We start from the raw sequence: 19,420 nt of genomic DNA, 5'->3' as shown, positions 1-19,420 counted from the left end.
AAAAATCTTTTGACAACCCCAAACCACAATTTATAAGCCATTTTGTAACTAGGGAAAAAGAAGCTATTTATTTAAATGAAATATCTATCAAAGAAATAAGACACTAACATATAAAAAATAAGTCTAAAAAGAGTCTTACGAAAATCAGATGCTTTCAGCATTTCTCACAAGCACACAAAAATCCAAATAAATCACCTACCATTCCCAGAACTGACATTCTCTAAAAGGCCAGTGCACCCATCCCACCAGGGTAAAAACTCATTCTTGCCACATTTCATTTCCTTAGACTACAGCTCACCACAGGGCTGTCTTCTTTAGGATATGTGAAGTTATGTCCATTGTAGGAGGAGACTGAAGGCCAGCACTAAAACACAGTAAACAAAACCAACTTGGAAATGTCCACTCTCGGCCGTCACTACCACAGTACCATCTCATATGCTTCCCGTGTTTTTTAATGGGGTTTTAAAAGTCTTAGAATTATATATGTATAATTATTTCTCTTCATCATTTAAAAGAAATACCAAGACTCCTATTACATCTTGATTATAATAACAACTTCATGTTTTCTTTTAATTTCAAAACATAGATGGGCACACAGAGGAGACAGTGCCCACAGTTTAATGACCTATAAACACTGAGGAGGTTCAAGACGAACAACAAAGTTATATAACATCCCCCTCCCACCACGTCATGAGGATCTTTTTTCCTTTTCTCTCTTTTCCTCTCTCTTCCCTTTCTTTCCCTCTCCTTATCTACAGTATCAAAACCCTTTAGGTGCAATATGGATTTTGGACATGGACAGGCATCTACAGAAATATACAAGCCTTGCATTTATTCAGGTACTAGTTGAAAATAAAGATGTCATCCACGTGTGTAATATGACAACAGATCAGTAACACCTAAAACCTATTCCTTAGGATTGATGGAAACAGCAAACATATGTTGACAATTATTTGACATTAGCAGTTCTCTTAATTATCAGCCAACCTGCCTCAGCATCATTAAAAATGGTAAAAAAAAAAAAAGCAGCAGAATTCAACAGAAGAGCAGTACTTATTTATAGCATGCCACCTCCATCTGTGGAAAGAGTAAACTACTTGAGACATGTCCTTGTTGTACGTTTAACTTTACAGCCCTGAGTACTTCCTGAATCTACTACGGTAGATCCATTTAGCCAGAATACCAATCCCCCGGTTTAGTTCAGGGAGCTCCTGGGAACTCTATCAGAAAAAGAGAAGATGTGTTGAAACTCTACTAGTTGAAAGTCTTTCCATCACTCACGGTCTGTCACCACATAGCCTACCACCTTTCTCTGATAACACCATGCTTCCTGGAGAAGTGCTTCCTCGTCTCCTCTAAATCATCCCCAGGCTTTCTGCATTCTCTTTGGAGTAGCAACCACACACTCGGTGCTCGGGATATCTGGGGAAACAGTCCTTCCCTCCAAGGGAAGTTACAGGTGTAGAAACAGTCCCTGTCATTCTGGCTCATTGAGGTATCAACACTCTTGACCGCTCCCTGCTTCCTGAAACTCCGTCTTCTCCAGATCTCCATGACAAACATGATCTTCTTCTATTTCCAGGGGGTCACTCCTCAAGATCACTGGTGGGTTCCATTTAAAACCCAGTGATTCCAGGGTGGTACCCATGGCTTACTCCTCTTACCACTCTTCACAGTTTTGGAAGGGACTATAAAGGGGCATTAGGATGCATCTGAGCACTGAGTGCACTAGGATGAGATAGCAGGCATGGGGACACTGAGTAAAAGTATTACTCAGGGAAGCAGGGTGTTGACTTGGTTGGGTCACCGTTGCCTGTGCAACTGAATGAAGACAGAATAATGAAATTACTTGGGGAGAGATCTGCATGGTGATGTCACAGATACCTGCAGCTTTAAATATCATCTCTATGCAGTTACCGCCAAATCTCCTCTCAGGACCCTCTCCCCTAAACTCCAGATAAAACACATGCCAGTGCTCATTTGATATCTTCCTTATTCATCTATTTTCAACAATGAATTAACTAACAAGCAGAAAAAAATGGAAAAATAAATTTTTTTCCAAGAAATAAATAAGGTGATTAGGAAATGAGAACAATAAATAATTGAAGGAACCAAACAGAAGGAACAACATGGGAAACTTTGTGCCAAGGGCATAAAAAATGGTTTACGGTTACACAAGATGATGTGGGAAGGGAAGAAAACAAAACAAAACAATACCAGCAGCTTACAGTTCCTGCCCTAAAATCACCGACAACACGATATGGTACACTCACTAAAAAGATGTAGCATTCCTCATCAAACACTTCCATATTCCAAAATGGGATGTTGTTAGATTCCTTAACTGGTAAAGCCACAAATACAGGAGCAACTCTCATTTCCAGGCATCAGAAGGAATTTTGATGATGAGTAACTACACAAAGGGTCCGAGATTCCTGAGATACACAATATGAGTACTTATGAAAGTGTCAATATTAAACAGTTTATGAAGTTGTATACACAGATTTAAAATGCCCATAGATATTCTTGCTGAAGAATGTAAGAGGAACCTTTACTTTAAAACAGAAATACCACTTCGCAGTGCTTGGACATTAGATTAGCTAAGATAACCAAATAAGGGCAACAATTTTCTTTATATCCCCTGGGCTTCCCTGAATTTCACTCACATTACATACAAGTGACATCGCAGATAGAAGGGACGTCTCTCTCTTTCAAGACAGCCTTGAAATGCACACAAGCATCTCTGTGCGATGCCCTGGATAATTTAAGCTTTATGAATCAGCACATAACTTTTTAGACTGGAATTTCCCCCTTCTTTCATTTCCATTCTGTCCCTTGAACAAAAAGCAGGAAGGATGGGGAAGAGAGGAATTGATAAATCTAGTTCCTGCTCTCCAAATGTTCACTATCTAAAAAAGAGCACTGATGAAGACAAAGTAGATTCAAGTAACTTGCCCTGAAATTACCAAAGTGTATAGAGAAGTTATGGAGTTGGTAGAGAGCATGCCGAACATTTATGAGGTACTTGGTTCAATTCCCAGCACCTCCATTTGAAAAAGGAAAAAATAAATCAAAACACAGAAAACAGGATAAAGTTCCATTTGAGTTCAGAGGGAAGAAAGCAATTCAATTTATCATGTGCTTGTTTGGACAAAGTAAGGACCTACAGAGAGAGTAACACTTGCCTCTGACCGACCCAGCAAACTGACAAAGTTCAATGAAGAAAGTAACATTTCAAAGGTCTAGTCAGCCTTGAAGATACTTTGCACAGCTGCGGATGAAGTACCGAGCTGGATGGCAGAAGACGGTGATAAAATTTAAAAGGTATGGAGTAAGTTCCACGGTGGAATTACTGACAGGCAGAGAAATGATTCAACAGCTGGCAAAATAAAGGAAAATAGAAATAAATGTGAACACTGATCTTATATTTAAATATGACAAAATTTACGCAATAAGCAATTCATACGAAGCCAGAAAGCTACTAGGTCTGAGGACCTTCAAGTAGGGAGCTAAAAGGTAAAAAGTAGGGTAAAATGTAATAAGACAGGTAGTAGTGAACCAGATTCCTAGAGGAAAAATAGTGTCTGAGGTGCGGTAAAGGAACTCTTTCAAGGAAAACAAATCGGAGCTCACCCACTAATCAGGGACCCAGGATATCCATGCCTGGCACCCAGGATATCAAGAGAGCAGACAGATCCACGAAGCCAGTGCGGGTTTTAAAAATAGTAATTGTACGTTAATATTCATTTAAAAGCCATTAAAAATATATTCATCTCACCTCCTCTCATGAACACAACAAAATCACAACTAACTGCTAAACAACCACCAATTAAAAAATAAACAGTTATTCATCAATCCTACAAACAGTGATCTACTACTGAACAGCTGATTACCAAATAGGACCTGGGGAAAGGGGCTGTGAGAAAATGGATTTCTGGCAGACAACCAATAGATGTCTGCTGTGCAGGGGAAAAGACCTGTCAACTTTCCCCAAGTTATGGTTCAGATTCTTCAAGTTATTAATTCATAACAAAAGGTTTAATAATTAAGGCAGGGAAACCCTGTACGTCACCTCCGTTAGGACATGATAATACATATGACTATATGAAGGCTCCACGAAATCTGCAGTTAAAAAAATAAAAAACCCCACTAACTATTAAATAAGATATTTCTTAACTTATTTGACTATGGACTTTTTTTTTTTTTAAAAAAAGAACATTTTTATACTGCACATCCTGTTGAATGTAACTGGGGACAAACAGGCCCAGTTTTAGAAGAATTCAGGATACAAACAAAATTGTATATACATTATAAATTTAGCTAAGTTTTTTAAAAAGTGATGTATAAATAAGAAAGCTAAAGGAAATTCACCAAAAGATTTAGAATGCTTGTCTTTAGTTAGATTTTGAATAATTTTTTTTCTTTTTGGTATTTGTCTGTATTATTTGTTTTCTGAAATAAGCATGTATAACTTTTGTAATCAGAAGAAAAAACTTAGGAGAAAAAAAAAAGAAACTCATCATTCTGTTACTAAAAAAATAAAACAGGACCTGGGAATGTGCAGTATGATGAACACACCTCTGAATACTAATTATTAAATACCGCACTATGTTAAACCCCCAACCACTCAACTCACCAAAGAAGTCAAAATTCAACAGATGTCAGGTCCCTCCAATAAGGTGATCTTGTGCTAAATCCCGATTAAAATGAATCAAAGAGGGTGACAAAGAGGACTAAAGATTACAAGATTAGCAGTATTTACAGCATTTGAATAATTACTCCATATAGATGATTAACACAACTGCTTTGTATTTACTTTTTTGCAAATCACTGCAATTTGTAAATTGCAAATCATCTATTTGTATTTAATACTGTTTTCTTTATATTTAATATTGACATAAAAGCCGACAGTCTCCATGTCACCCTTTCACCAGGCTGCAGTGACCTAGGCAATCAGGTGACAAGGCCTGAATGAAGCACAGACTAAGTCGTTGTCCCTGGTGGCCCTTTCCTGGAACACACCTACTTTCCCATATAGGTGTACATCTCACCCTTTGTCCTCACAACCCTCCTTCTGCAGAGATTCAAGCTCAGTCTCAAGGATGTCACCATGTGGGCTGCAGATGGACAGTCTGGAGAGCATTTTTGAAGTGCCAGAGAGGTACTGATGGCTGAGGAACTGAAGTTGTATACTTAACTCAGAAAAGATTAATCTAGTAGTAGTGACTTTCTCTGAGGGCAGGAAGGAAAGAGATGGTCCAAACTGTGTTAACTCAGATTTAAACTAGATAAGCCACGAAAATTACCTTTGATCCACACACAATGAACCTCAGCTGAGAACCCGCTTCACTAAGACAGCTTTTCAGGTTGCCAACGTGGGCTCCCCGAGCACTGTTCAGTGCTCTGTGCTAAGCTAGTTGCTATCAAAGGAGGAGACAAAGAAGGAACATTTCCACCCTCAAGTGCCTATAATCACGCTGGAAGAAGACGAGTGTAGGAAACCAGAGAGTTCAGTAAGAGAGACTGTCACTACCGGCTGTGTCAAGGACAGCATGGTTTTCTCATTTGAATATTTATATTCCAGAAAGAATTTAAGAAAAGGCACCGGAAAAGCATGTTTAACTTTAGCACAGGAAGACTAGAAAGTCACATCGGTAAGAACAATGGGTGAATGTAAAGGTCCTTCTATGTGCAACTCTAATATCTTCAACATTATTAATCATGATTAATATCACCAGTAACCATATTTCACGTAGCAATTTAAAAATACCGCCCAAGGAACAAGAGCTTAAAAGGGAAAAAGTAAAACAAAACCATTCCACACTGCCTGAGCGTTTCCTTAAACACAGACTTGCAGATGGTTTGTCTGTTTCATTGAACGCTTATTTCTGAGGATAAACTCCCTCCCCACGCGGCTCAGAGAGATAGGGACTGCCATCCCTTGCACTCCCTGACCGGTGTGCAGCCCTCAGTCCTCACAGGCCCCCGGGGGGTGAGCATCCCCGCTGTCAGAGAGGTAAGCAGACTGCGTCTGACCAAGTGCTCACCGCACGGCGGGCTCTCTCTTGGGACACTGTGCTGGCAGTTAGAGGATTTACAGCAGAAAAACTACTTTGAAAATACATTATAAGAGAAAAAAGGCTTCCATTTTCCAAGTATCCCTTCTGAAGCCCAACCCCGAGAAGGATCTTTATATCAGGCTGAAAGACACCCAGTGGGGAAAAATATTGGTAATTAACTTCCTTAACAGACTACCGTGGTCACATCACTTGTGTTTCGTGAACTTCTGGGGGCCCCTCATTGGCAACCCTGTTACTGTCTGACATAGGCCTGGAGTTCAGAACTAAGCTTCACTGCCCCCAAATGGCTTCCTTCTTCCAGTAATAGTAAGAAACAGGTCTGCCCTCCACAAATTGGGAGTCTTTTCAGAAAGCTCCACCAGACCATGGAACTGAATTGAGGGTGGCCCTCTCTGACCTGACATGCAGAACTTAAAATGGTGAGTCATTAGAAAAATTACCTTGTCTGAACTCTTCATTTTCCACAGGGGGTGTCTCAGGGCCAGAAACGGTAAGTCCACCAAGGTTAAACAGGAGCAGAGCCCACACGTGAAGCTGGATTTCCTCGTTCTCTGAGTCCTACCCTGTCTGCTACACCAGACTGTCCCTCCAGAACACGCTTTTCCAACAATCTGCTGCCACCAGCTGTACCTCCAGTTTGAGCATCCATATGGACCACTAACTGCCTCATCTGCTCCCCACATCAACCTGCAGGCAGGTATCAGCCCCCGCCGTCTGCATATGAAGACTCTGATGCGCAGAAGAGGCTGGGTTACTGTTGGCTCTGATCCCTGAGCCACGTTCCTGGCACCAGACCATCCACCCTCCCTAAAATGCCCTCCTCTACTACTTTCTGAAAGTCTGCAATTAACTCTACACGTGGTTGGGCCTTTTCTCTTCAATTAGATTCTTAGGTTCCTGAGGACAGTGATCCATCCAATCCTTATCCCCAGAGCACCCAGGGTCCTTGGAGTTGAATCATTTCCAACAAAAGCCACACAGCTCCAGTGAAGATGAACTAGACATTCACTGATAAATTAATAGAATTTATATTGTACTCTAAAACGTAAGTATGGTTATCTCATAAGTATCAGTGTTGAGGGAGTCATGGGGAAAAAAAGTCCACGTGGCTGAAACTTAATAAAGATTGCAGCTTCATCTTTTTCTCTCATCTGTTTCTCTTCACAACAGAAGTGAATAAAAATAATGCAGTTTGATATGCCTCCCTTCAATACACTCATCATCAAAGGGCATGAAAAACAGCCACAAAAATGAGCAAATCTCATAAAACGGCAACACGAAGTGAACCAGAACCAGACAGGGCACCATCACAGTGCAATAATAACCAGTGCACAACAGAGTCAGCTGTTAAAAACCCTAGCAAAGTAAGTGAACACATTTCCAGGAAAACAGCAGGAGGGGTGCTTAATACAGCACAGGTGAGAGAGGCAACAGAAATAAGAAATTAAAAATGACTGCCATCAAACTAAGGATGGTCACATTCACCCTCAAATAATTCCTCTCCTATACAAGTCTTCCCTTTGTGGCCCCCTTTTCCAAAGCTGTTTTTCAATAAATGAATGACAGGCTTTTTTTTTTTTTTAAATAGCGCTAATAAGTGAAAAATAATGTCTTTCCTTCAAGACATCCCAACCTCAACCCCAACGTAGCGACTCCTGGTAGTTTATGCATTCTTCCAGACTCTGTGTGTGGGCTGGGCACACACACAGTAAGACAGGCGTTGATTAAGAACAGGGAGAGGAAGGATGCGGCACAGGGAATGACTGACATCAGAGGAGACCTGCTCCAGGACCTACTACAGAAAGAAGGCAGAGGGTGGATGATGAAGAGTGAAAGAATCTATTTATGTTCAGGAGAGGCAGGGACCGCCCCTTGCCAAGCTGACATAAAGTACTTGATGCAACACTTCACAGCTAACACATTTTGAATCTTTTATATACATATCCTGGTTTCTGAAAATAGGAGCCCTATACAAATGTTTCTGGCAACTTATCAACAAAAATCAACACAAGAGCAGATGAAGTAACTTTAATTCAGTGCCCACCATAATCCTCGAAGTTTTTCTTTTACTAAGTAAGTTTTTTTAATTATGTAAAAATTAGTAAATTAGTCATTTTTACTAATTGCACAAATATACATACACACTGTATATAACCTTCAAATAAATTTTAACCTTCAAACTTAAAAAGCCCTGATGTGTAAATGAGATTTTACTCACAAATCTATTAACTCGATCACTTAAACATTCCTTTACAAACTAGAAAAAAAAATTAAGTTAAATGCAAACTGACCCAGTGTTCAAAGATAAAAGCTTGTGGCAGGAAGTCTTCTTGTGTTTCTCGGTCACTCTTTCCATCTTTGTGGCAAAGTGACATAAATCTCCTAACTGGAAATGGCAAGTCTGATGTTAAAATGTAAGTCCTGTGTGTTTGCATTATTACTTGTTTTCAGATTTGATCACTCTGCCTGCTCAGTACTGAGTGTTCATAAAGTGCATGCCCACAAACACAACACAGCACTCTCTTGCTTAAAACTTCACAATAGCTTCTCTCTGCTCTCAAGGCAAAAGAACTTCCCGGGTGCATGACGGATCTTCCTGGTTAACAGCACAGCCTCACTACGCCCTTGAACCTTCAGCTCCAGTGAAAGGGAATGGGAATCAGCTGCAAGTACTCGAGTGCAGTCTGGAGCCTTCAGGAGAAACCAAGCTGCAACTTCTGCTGAAACACAACCTCCCCATCCCTCTCTCTCCTGTTTAACTCTTCCTCCTCCTTCAAGACTGCATTTTGGGTATCCTCTCTTGCAGGAAGTCATCCACACCCCACCCCATCCCTTGCCATGCTACTGTTTTGTTTTTTTTTTTAACAGCATCGCTTGAGAGGACTGTGGGTAAATTATGGCGGTTCGAAATCAAGGTAGGGATTCCCCACTTTCAAGAAAGTGTGATTTCACTCTGCATTACTACCTTCTAACACCAGCTCAGCTGGTAATAAAGAGCAAGGGACTGCCAGTTTGAAGTCTTTTGAAAAAGTAACTGATTTTGAAGTTTTTTTTGACACAACTGGAGTTCAAACAGGTTTAAAAAAAAAAAAAGAACGTGTTGGAGTAAAATAAATTCTTTCAAGAGAACACAGCACAAGAAAAAGCCTAACTAGTGTTATAAAAAAAACCATGGGTATAATAAGCAACAAAAGACATACAAATCAAAACAGCACTGCATCATCTTATACCTACTAGGAAAAACTCTAGGAATGTCAGTCTTCAGTGTTAGTGGCGTTACAGTTAAAACAGACATCCTTATGTTGCTAGAAGCAATGGAAATTGGCAGAACCATTCCAGGGGGAAAAAAAAGGAGAGTAAACCAGAAAATATTCACATCGTTGGGCTCTGTGGTCTCTCTTTCAACTTTTGGAAATGGATGGCTGTCCAGCAGCAGAAGGGTTTCTCCTCCTCACACTCACACCAGCTCTCTCTCTATTCCTTCAGCAAACCCCGGGAGCTCTGCGGGATTTTCCATTCCTGTGGAAATCCAGTCTTTTCTTAAAGGCCCCAGCACTCCCCCAGACATCCTTGGTCCCCAGAAGACCATCATACAGAAGATCTTTATTTTTCAAGGTTTCCTGAAGCACCACCCACTAAGCCACAAGAGCTACGGGCCAGGGACTGCACCCTATTTACCTGTATGATACTTACCCTGAGTGGAGGCTGAATGATAAATGTCACCCACACTGAACAGGAAAACAAGTGGTCCAACAAACACTGAGAAGTGATTTTACCATCTGTTGGAAGGCAAACTGGTGGTACAAAGATACTGACGACTATGCTATTTATTTAGATGTTCACTTAAGTTTTTATCCAAGTAATGCACACACCAGTTAAAGGCAACAGTACTACAGTCATATAAGAAAAAAAACCAAAACCAAAACCAAACAGGAGTGCTTTACTTTTCCACTCCCAGGAGCAACCACTTTCAATTCACAGCATTGCTTCCTCCAGGTTTCATGCTCCTAAATCACATGCTTAGGTGCTATTTCTTGATTTATTAACCTTAGATATTCTCTATTGAAGTTCTGTTTTGGAAGATGAGAAATAAGCGTGCTTCCAGTAAGTCTCTCGCCCTTCCCTTGCCCTATTATTCTACATGAAGTATGTATGTATAGATGCATGCATGTATTTGTGTGTGTGCGTCATACTTACATCACATATATACATCAGGATTTATATTACTATAGCTATTATTAACTCAATTGCTTTATTTTTCCTGGAGTTAACCGCTGCATCTTTTTTCATTTGCTTAGTTTCTATACACCTATCCTTAATTCTTTCTGAACTCAACAAGAGAAGCAAAAAAAAAAAAAAAGTTTTTTTTCCTTCTCATTACTGTTTCTCACTTTGTCAAAAGCAACAGGTTCCCATCAGTTCCATTTCTCTTTCCTAGAGTCCTCTCTCCTAGAACTCTCCATCTTCATGCTCTAATCCAATGGGGCTGATCTCTAGATCTACTGCACAGGCATCTCCAGAAACATATCATCATCATCATCCTGACACTTCCTTCCTTCCTCTCCTGCGGTGAGTTCCATGCTTCCTAGATCTTATTATCTTCCTCTTCCTTAGTTTACTCCCTCATTTTGATGGACCGCTATCCTCATTCACCAACTGCCTAAGAAATACCTAGGTGGTGACAGTTTTGAATCTTGGCATGTCTAGCCAAGATAGACTGATGCTTTGGCTGGGTATAGAATGCTAGGTAGCAAAATATTTACCATTAGAATTTTTAAGGTATTATTTCATTGTTTTCTAGCTTCCACTGTTGGAACTGAGAAAGGTCCAACGATATTCTGATTCTTTTTCTTTTATACATTACATTTTTTTTTCAGGAATTTCTTAGGATCATCTTTTAAATACTGGAGGGGCCTCTGTGTGTCTTCTTATAGTCCTTGGACACATAATGGGCCTTTTCTTTTTTTTTGGGGGGGGGGCCTTTTCAAAATAAAACCATACCTCTTTCAGTTAAGTGAAATTTTATTTCACAATTTTTTGGTAATTTCCTTTCCTTCCTTTTTTCTTTCACTTTGTAAATGTTTATTTATTGGATACTGAACTTCCTAACTAGTTTCTTATCTTTTCTCTCACCCCCTCCCCTCCTAATTTCTTTTTCTTTAAGGAACTTGGGGAAATTTGTGAACTTCATTTTCCAACCAAACTATTTAATTTTTCACATTGATTCTTGGACTCAATTTTGGAGAAATTTTGTGTCCTTTGTTTCTTCTATTTAAAAAAAATCTATTATTTCATGACTGGATATTAATCCTTCATTAGACATGTGTGTCAGATATTCTTATATTCTGTAGCTCGTCTTTTACCTCTGTTTAAGGTATATTTTCTTACACATGCATTTAAATTTTTTAACATAGTCAAATGTATCACTCTTCTTGTAATTTGGGCTTTTTATATCTTGTTCAAAAAATCCTCCCAATTCCAAATATTATACAGAAGTTTTCCTAGACTTTCTTCTTAGAGTTTAAATGTCTCTCTTTAAAATACATGTCTTTAATTCACCCAGGATTGATTTGTAAGAACATAATTTTATTTTTATCACACCATCCCTCCACCATTACTTTTTGAACAGCCTGCTCTTTCCATGCTGACTTGTAATACAATGTCAAAAACAAGTTCCTATGCCATGAAGGCCTCTTTTTATAGTCTCTCATCTGTTTGGACGGTCTATTCTCTATCCGTGTGCCAATGCGGCGCCAATTCAAATATCACAGCATTATAACGACTCCTACTGATCCCATTAATTCTACATCTTCCATTAATTTTAGTATCATCCTGTCATGTTTCATGGCAAACTCTCTCGATTTTATTGCTTTGTTTTGTTTTTGAATTGCATGAAATTCATAAATTTATTTAGGGAACTTCAAATTCTTTGCAATACTGAGTTTTCCCAATCAGTAACATATATAGGACCTCTTTATTTAGATCTTCTTTAAAATCTAATAATTCATAAAGCCACTGCTTATTTTTTGTTATATTTATTATGAGGTACATTTTAACATTTTGTTATTCTGACTAGGATCATTCATGTAATTACATTTTCTCAATTACTGTTGTTAGTGTACTAAAAAAAAAATCATTGATTTTTTGCTTATTTATTTCATACCCAGTAATCTTACTGAACTCTTATTAGCATTAATAGAAGTTGATGATTCTTTTTAATTTTTCTAGTTGGACAATCTTATTTGCAAAATAATTTTTTCCTTTTGTTGCCTTGTCAAGTTGGCTAGTAGATAACATAGTTTAAATTTAAAATATAATGTTAAGTTAAAAAGTAGGCTATATTCTACTTTGTAAACATGTTTATATCTGCAAAAGCACAAGGACTTCAGGAAAATGAAAATAGTTGATTTTTTGGAAGGAAGGTCTTTCTTCTTTATAACTATTTGTTATATAGTAGTTTTCAAAAAACACTTATGACTTTGGAAGTAATGTGAAAGAAATATATACATTCTATAATTTTTATAAAAAGTAATTACAGATCAGTTAGAAAGCCATGAAAATATGCCAGAATATTTAAAGGAGGAATAAATCTCACAATATGTGGGTATTTATTTGTGCAATGATAATGGATTTGTCAACTAGCAACCCAAATGGCTCTGCCTACAATCCACCATACTCAGTAAAGCAAATGGCAAGAAGTCCACTTTAGAATGTGTTCTTATATTCCCTGTGACATGACTTTAGTAGAAGAAAGCAATGGATTATACTTTCAAGAGTATTTTTTAAATGCTGTTAATTTGGGCTCAGTGACAAAATTATTGAACAAAGGAACCTTCTGTAAAACCACAAGGCCTACCCACCACCCTCCCAAAACCAAATTCAGGATCTCTGTAATTAAGAGCGCATATAGGAAATGACTTCAAAAAGTCTCCTGTAAGACGAGGTCTCCAATGCCTAGTGAGTTCACAAGAAAACAGACAAAAAATAACATCCTGACCCAACTGAGAAAGCTGTGTGGTACAAGCGAAATGGAAACTGAGAAAAACAAAAAAGGAAGTTAAACTATCAGAGACGTAAAGTGAATGGAAGACAGTGGGGTCTATAATAAAGTAAAAGACACCAGGATTAAGAGTGAGAATTTACAAGTAGAAACTCCAAAAGAGAAAATCTGAGCAAACAGAAAAGAATCAATGTTCTCCAAGGAAGGGCCATTTCTTTATACTCTGTCCAACAACTTTTCATTTTTGCCAGTTTTCTGATATAAAATCCGAGTACTCTTTCTACAGTGAGAGATGGAGGGCAGGATTTGGCGGGGTGAAAGGAAATGACAAAAAAGGTACCGTTAAGTGAAGAATTAAAGTATGGAAAAGTACTGATAAAAACCTGTGAATGTAACTAGTACTTATTTTAGAATTAAATATCTACATTGAGTGGAGGACAGGGGAAGGAAGAGGATAAAAAACCAAGGGCAAGAACTGATAACAACAAGGAAGGGGAAGAAATAGTACTCATATTTCTAAGTGGAGTACATGTTGGAATGAGGCAGGCCTCCATGTATTTAAAAAAAAAACTCATAAAAATTAAATTATTTACTCACATGGAACCAAAGAAAAGTGGGTCTGGAGTATAGAGAACAAAAAAGTGTAACCACCTTGTAAGTTATGAAAGAAAATTGTACTGAGGAGAAAGAAGAGAAGAAAAAAACACAGAGAGCAATATTTATTGAGCACTTATTGTAGGTCAAAGAGTATAAAAATCACGGTGTGTTATAAGAAGAAAATGACTAGACATGTACACACAATGCAGTAAACACTGGACAAGACAAGTACCTAAGATTTGCTGGGGGTTAGGGGATGCTTCACAGAGAAAACAGTTGAGCTGAATCTGGAAGGTAACAGGACAGAAGAACTAGGGTGCAGAGCTTGGAGAAAGTAGTAGAGGGTAAAAGGAGCATGTGCTACTTACTGCAGAGAGAAATGCATCAAAACACACTGCACTGTGAGGTATACAGAAAAACAGCTAGAGCAAAGAAAATCATAAATAAAATGAAAGGACAACCTGCAGACTGGGAGAAAATATTTGCAAATGATGCAACTGACGAGGGCTTCACTTGCAGAATACACAAGCAATTCATACAACCCAGTAACAAAAAAGCAGAATAACAGCAGTGAGATTAAGAAGGTGGATACAGTATATAAACACTGCATCATTATGCATCTCATGACCCATAACACTAGATCATGAGAAATCATTTAGTCCAGTGATTATGCTCCAGATCATGTGAAGATAAAAGAGGAAACTAATCATGTCAGAAAGAGCTGATTATAATTTCCTAAGAATTCACAGCTTTAAGACCATCACACAGATTCTCAGATTTCAAAAAAAAAAAAAACAACTCAGTCATATAACTAAGAAAACAAGAACAGATTTCATCAACTTACTGAAAGAACCTCAGTTTGTAATACAACAAAAAACAAAACCCAGCTTGTTACTTGGAAGATGTCTAAAGCAAAAGAAGACAGAAAAACTTTTAAAGGAGCTATTAACAAAACTGTATTTTAAAATACAGGGGAAGCAATATTAGTGGGTGTCAAGATGAAAAGAAAAACATCAAGCTACATGTTATGATAAAAGAAACATGTGTAATAAAATATGACATTTTATGTCAAGTTCTAACAAATAAAATTAAGGCAAAAACTGAGACATAAAAGAAGAATTCAGCTGAAAATAATCAAATTTAGTTATTAATGAGACATATTACGACATGTCTACACCACACCAGGTATCTTTCTTGGCACCCAGGCACTGAATAAAACTAACAAAATTATCTCCCTTTCTTGAAGTTACATTCTAGGGAGTAAGGCTGACAATCAGTAAACAAACAAATTTTTGATATGTTGCAAAGTGCTACCAAGAATAATAAAGCAGCAAAGGGAAAACTGAGTGCTGAGAATCTCAGTTCTAAAAAATGGTCAGGGAAGACATGAACTGAGAAGTGGACATTTGTGACATAGCAGAAGGAGGAACGGGAGCAGGGCTACCACAGCATCACACAGACCCAGTGCGCAAACACAGTAATGACACAGGAAAACAAAGGATGAAATTAACCAAACAAAAGTTATACTGACATCTATGCCCTAAAAATGGGATCAACTTTCTAGTCAATTGTCCATGGTATGTATATATATATAAAAATGGAGACAAACATTAAGTATTTAAAAAACCTAACATGTATTTTTCCTCACTCAGTCTATATTTTTGGATCATAGTTTCATTTTTAGGAGTGTTCAGCAGAAACAAAACTACTACATGTAAGAGCAAAATGAAACACAGGAAGAGATTATTATTATTATCCTGAAAAAAGAACAGCAAAACTCCTAACCTATTGGATTAAACCAAAATCATATACTGTGATAAATGTATAGCTTTTAGTATAAACTACAGACTGAGAGTTCAACTCAAAACCTCAGAAAAGCAAAGGAAAAGGCTAATAAAGAAAAACATCAAAGTCAATAACAAATAAATATTCTAATAAAATAAATATGTCTCAAACATGGTTTCTTGTAAAAATAATAAAATCTTTATATCCCTAGAAATCGCACTAGTAGAAATGAGAAGAAAATTGGATATTAGAATCGATATATAAACCAGTTAATGTTTTTAAAAATCTGAAAATGAATGATAAAGGACATAGATGATTTCCTATTAAAAACACAATAGTGTAAGTAGAATATTAAAAAAAGGCCAATAAAACTAAAGAAGAAACAAAAAACTATCAATAAAATACATCCCAAGTACAGGCAATACAGAGACTGCGGTAATTCTTTCCAACTTGAAGAAATTTTAATTTCTTAATTAAACTAAGAAATCACACGTGTGTTATGTTCTGAATGTATATGAAAAAATACATGTAATAAACAAAACATGAAGTAAAATAAAACTAGCAGGTTATCCACTCAATTCTAAGTTAAACAGGGTTTGGGTTTCAATCTCAACATTCAAGATAGTACAGAAAACTAAACTTGTATTTTACATATTGAGAAAGTACTATTTGCCAAGCACTTTATAATAGTAACTTCACATACATTATCAACATACACAAATGAAATTTTAGGCAGTATAATTAAATCTGTTAGTATTCCACATAAGTAACTAAAATAACAAAAATATAAGATCACTTAATAAGTAAAAAGTAGACATTTAAAATTCTATACAAATTTCTATAAGAATGATTCCTATTTTTGGTAATGGTACTTATTTTAAACAACCAAAAAGAAAAACCATTGATTATCATTACTAAAGATTTGATAATTCTCTATGACCTAAAGTGAAATGACACAAATATTAGAAAAAAATGAGACAAAGTACCATGATTTTACTGATATCATGGACATGATAACTGTTATGTTGACTGTAATATTCCCAGGGTCTAATACATTATCAGGCACATGGATTGAGATAAAAGAATGGTATCTATATTAGGAATAAAATATATACTTACATAAAGAGATTCCACAAATTGTTCAAAAAATATTAATAAACTTGTCCTTGCATAACTATGGCTAATGAATGTTCTATTGTGAGGATGTATCATTTTACAACATAAAAAATGTACTCTGTCATTTAGAAAAGTAACAGACTGAAAAAGAACAAAAAGAGCTGATTCACAAGAGAAAGAAAACGCTTCACTTTGCCATAAAAAAAAAAGATCAAACTAATTCTTCAGTACAATGTTACTGGGGTGCAATTAGCTAAATGCTTCAAAAGCCATTTAAACATGAGGGTTCTAAAGAAAATAAATTACAGCATCATTAATAGCACAAAATGGAAGTAAACAAAATGTGTAACTGGGAAAGGGTTAAGTAAATTAAGGCACCAAAGCAATTTTTAAAGTGGGATAATACTACATGAGAAACATTTTATGATATAATGTTAAGCTTAAAAAGTAGAATATGAATAAATATGTATATGTATGTGAAGTGATCACAGTCCATGCATTTTGAAAATGAATCACCTTCAAGGTATTTTACTCATAAATAAAACACAATTAATCTTCTAGATGGCTACTAAAAAGAACTCCTTTTAAAAAGCACAAATTCTTCAAATTTCAAAATCCAATTTTAGGGTATTATGATGAAAACCTCATTTTTCTCATCATAACATGAAGGAAGACTCTAAAACACAGCATTTGCTGTCCTAACATCTGAGTCATTCATGAAAATGATGGGCTATGACAAAATAAGAATAATTGAAGTAAAATTTGGGGGAAAAAATCTATAATTTAATCCAGGAAGTTCAAGGAGGTGAGGGAACTGAAAATGCACAGGGCCTCTAAACTTACTTGGGACCTTCTGTACTCATTCTAGCAGGTGCAGCAGACGCTATCCATCACCTACCCCGTATTTATCCCTCCCAACTCTTCCCAAGCATCAGATTCTCAATTTGTTCAGGTAGCCATGGAGCACCTTGGCAGGTATCCTCTGTTGTACCCCAGGGGAGAAATCAAGAATTCTCCACATCAGTCATGGACTCTCATGTCCCTTGGCCAGCGACTGTTCTAGGGGCAACCACCTAATCTAGTTCTGACCAGTCAGAAGGAAGCTGATGTCTACAGTAGCCAACTTCCTGGGTAACACTAGCTCCCCTGGTAAAAAGTAACAGACTGAACTACTGGCCTTCCACCTTCTGCCTCCCTCTTCTTTCTCCTGGAGAACAGGAAGCCTAGAAGAGCGATGGGAGCTTACACTGCCAAGGCCGGCATGAGGGAAGACAGCAAGGGAAGGAAGGACAAAGATCCAGGGTCCCTCAAGGCATCCGTGAGCACGTGCACCCTCCCTGGAGTGTTGCCGCCTGGGGCTGCCTCTTTCCATTTGCTTAGGTTCCTAGAGCAGTTTTCTAATGTCTGTAGCTGGTAGCATTCCTAACATATATGTCAAATAAATCTGATTTTTATTCACAAATATTTGCTGTTTAATTGTTATCATTTGTCAACAAAAGGCTGTAGGTAGGAAAAAGGGATGAAGAAACAAATGAGTAAATAAATGGTAGATTACAATAGGATCTTCGAGATACAGCTCTCAATTTAGTTCCTATAGAAATCAGAGTCCACTAAGAAATGTTTTAAAGTCTCACACATAAAAGTATAAATTTCAGATGTTAATGAAGAGGTCTCATTCTTTTAGCTTATATTTTAATGAGTATCTAAGAAAAAGTTCTCCACATCAAATCTCGCTCAGGAAAATGAAGTCAATCTTCAAACAAAAAACAAATTTACATAGTTTTCCTACTTTTAATCGGAGTTGGCTTCTTATTTTTTCAACAGTTAGAAAACTTGCTTTTGGAAATTTCAAAATTTAATTTTACATTTGATAGGAAAAAATGCAGAAAACTCTTTATTCTGTTGGTAACAATGAATCAGATTCATAGTATTCTAGCTATGAATCAGCAACTAGGTCCAAATCCTTTGGTTTAAAAAAAATAAAGTTTGCTTTATTATTCTACGTTTATTTGTCAGGTATACTAAACGGTCACAATATTTTACATGGATATTTCTGTAAGATTATTACTGTCCTAAATGATAAAACTTTATAAAAGATTCAAGATTTTAATACAAATACAATCTTGGTATAAAATTTTTCTTGGGGGAGTCCATTGCCACTGGAAGAAAAATCAATAAACAGTGTATATTATTGGGGTGGGGAGGGTGTAGCTCATTGGTAATAAAGCACGTGCTTAGCATGTGAGAGGTCCTGGGTTCAATCCCTGGTACCTCCATTTAAAAAAAAAATGTATATTATTAAGAAAAAAACTGTAAAAACTTTTTTGTCTTATTATGCCTTTCTCTACAAAAAGTTAAAGATGCAGTTAAGTTTGAACAGAAAATGAAAATGTTGATGTCTGCTGCTAGTTTGCATGCATTCAAAATGCTTTAGAAAATTCAACAGACAGCTGTCAGATCAGTTGAATTCAAACGAAACCTTCACAAGCAAATCACCGATGTGGGTGTGCGTGCTCGTTCCACGCACCCAGGGCGTTCAGCCGCCGTCCACGCCACTGCTGATCACAGCTGGTTAAGTGAAAGCACAGGGTGGGCGGGGGGTGGGAAGTGTTTCACTGAGGCCCTTCATGCACCTTCTCTCGGAACAGCCATCTACCTTCCAACACGCTGGAGCTCCCCACGCGTCAATTTTCCTCTGTCTGCTAATAACCCATTGCTTATAATACCTCCAGAAAACAAACGGAAAAGGGAAAAACCAGGCTCATCTTTAGAAAAGCAAGACTCTCTCCATAGTCATAAGAACAGGATCTAGTACAATGCCTGGTACATTCTGGGCACTCAAGCA

At 37.3% G+C, this 19,420-nt stretch overlaps 1 protein-coding gene across 14 annotated transcripts in view; it reads right to left on the bottom strand.

The window, feature by feature from the left end:
• SIPA1L1 (signal induced proliferation associated 1 like 1) overlaps nt 1-19,420 on the bottom strand; it is a 339,090-nt gene that overhangs the window by 135,896 nt on the left and 183,774 nt on the right. The window lies entirely within an intron of this gene.

The sequence above is a fragment of the Vicugna pacos genome, chromosome 6 (genome assembly GCF_048564905.1).
Source record: "Vicugna pacos chromosome 6, VicPac4, whole genome shotgun sequence".
Classification (NCBI taxonomy): domain Eukaryota; kingdom Metazoa; phylum Chordata; class Mammalia; order Artiodactyla; family Camelidae; genus Vicugna; species Vicugna pacos.
The sequence above is the reverse complement of the archived record's forward strand: the minus strand, read 5'-3'. Positions and strand labels throughout refer to the sequence as shown.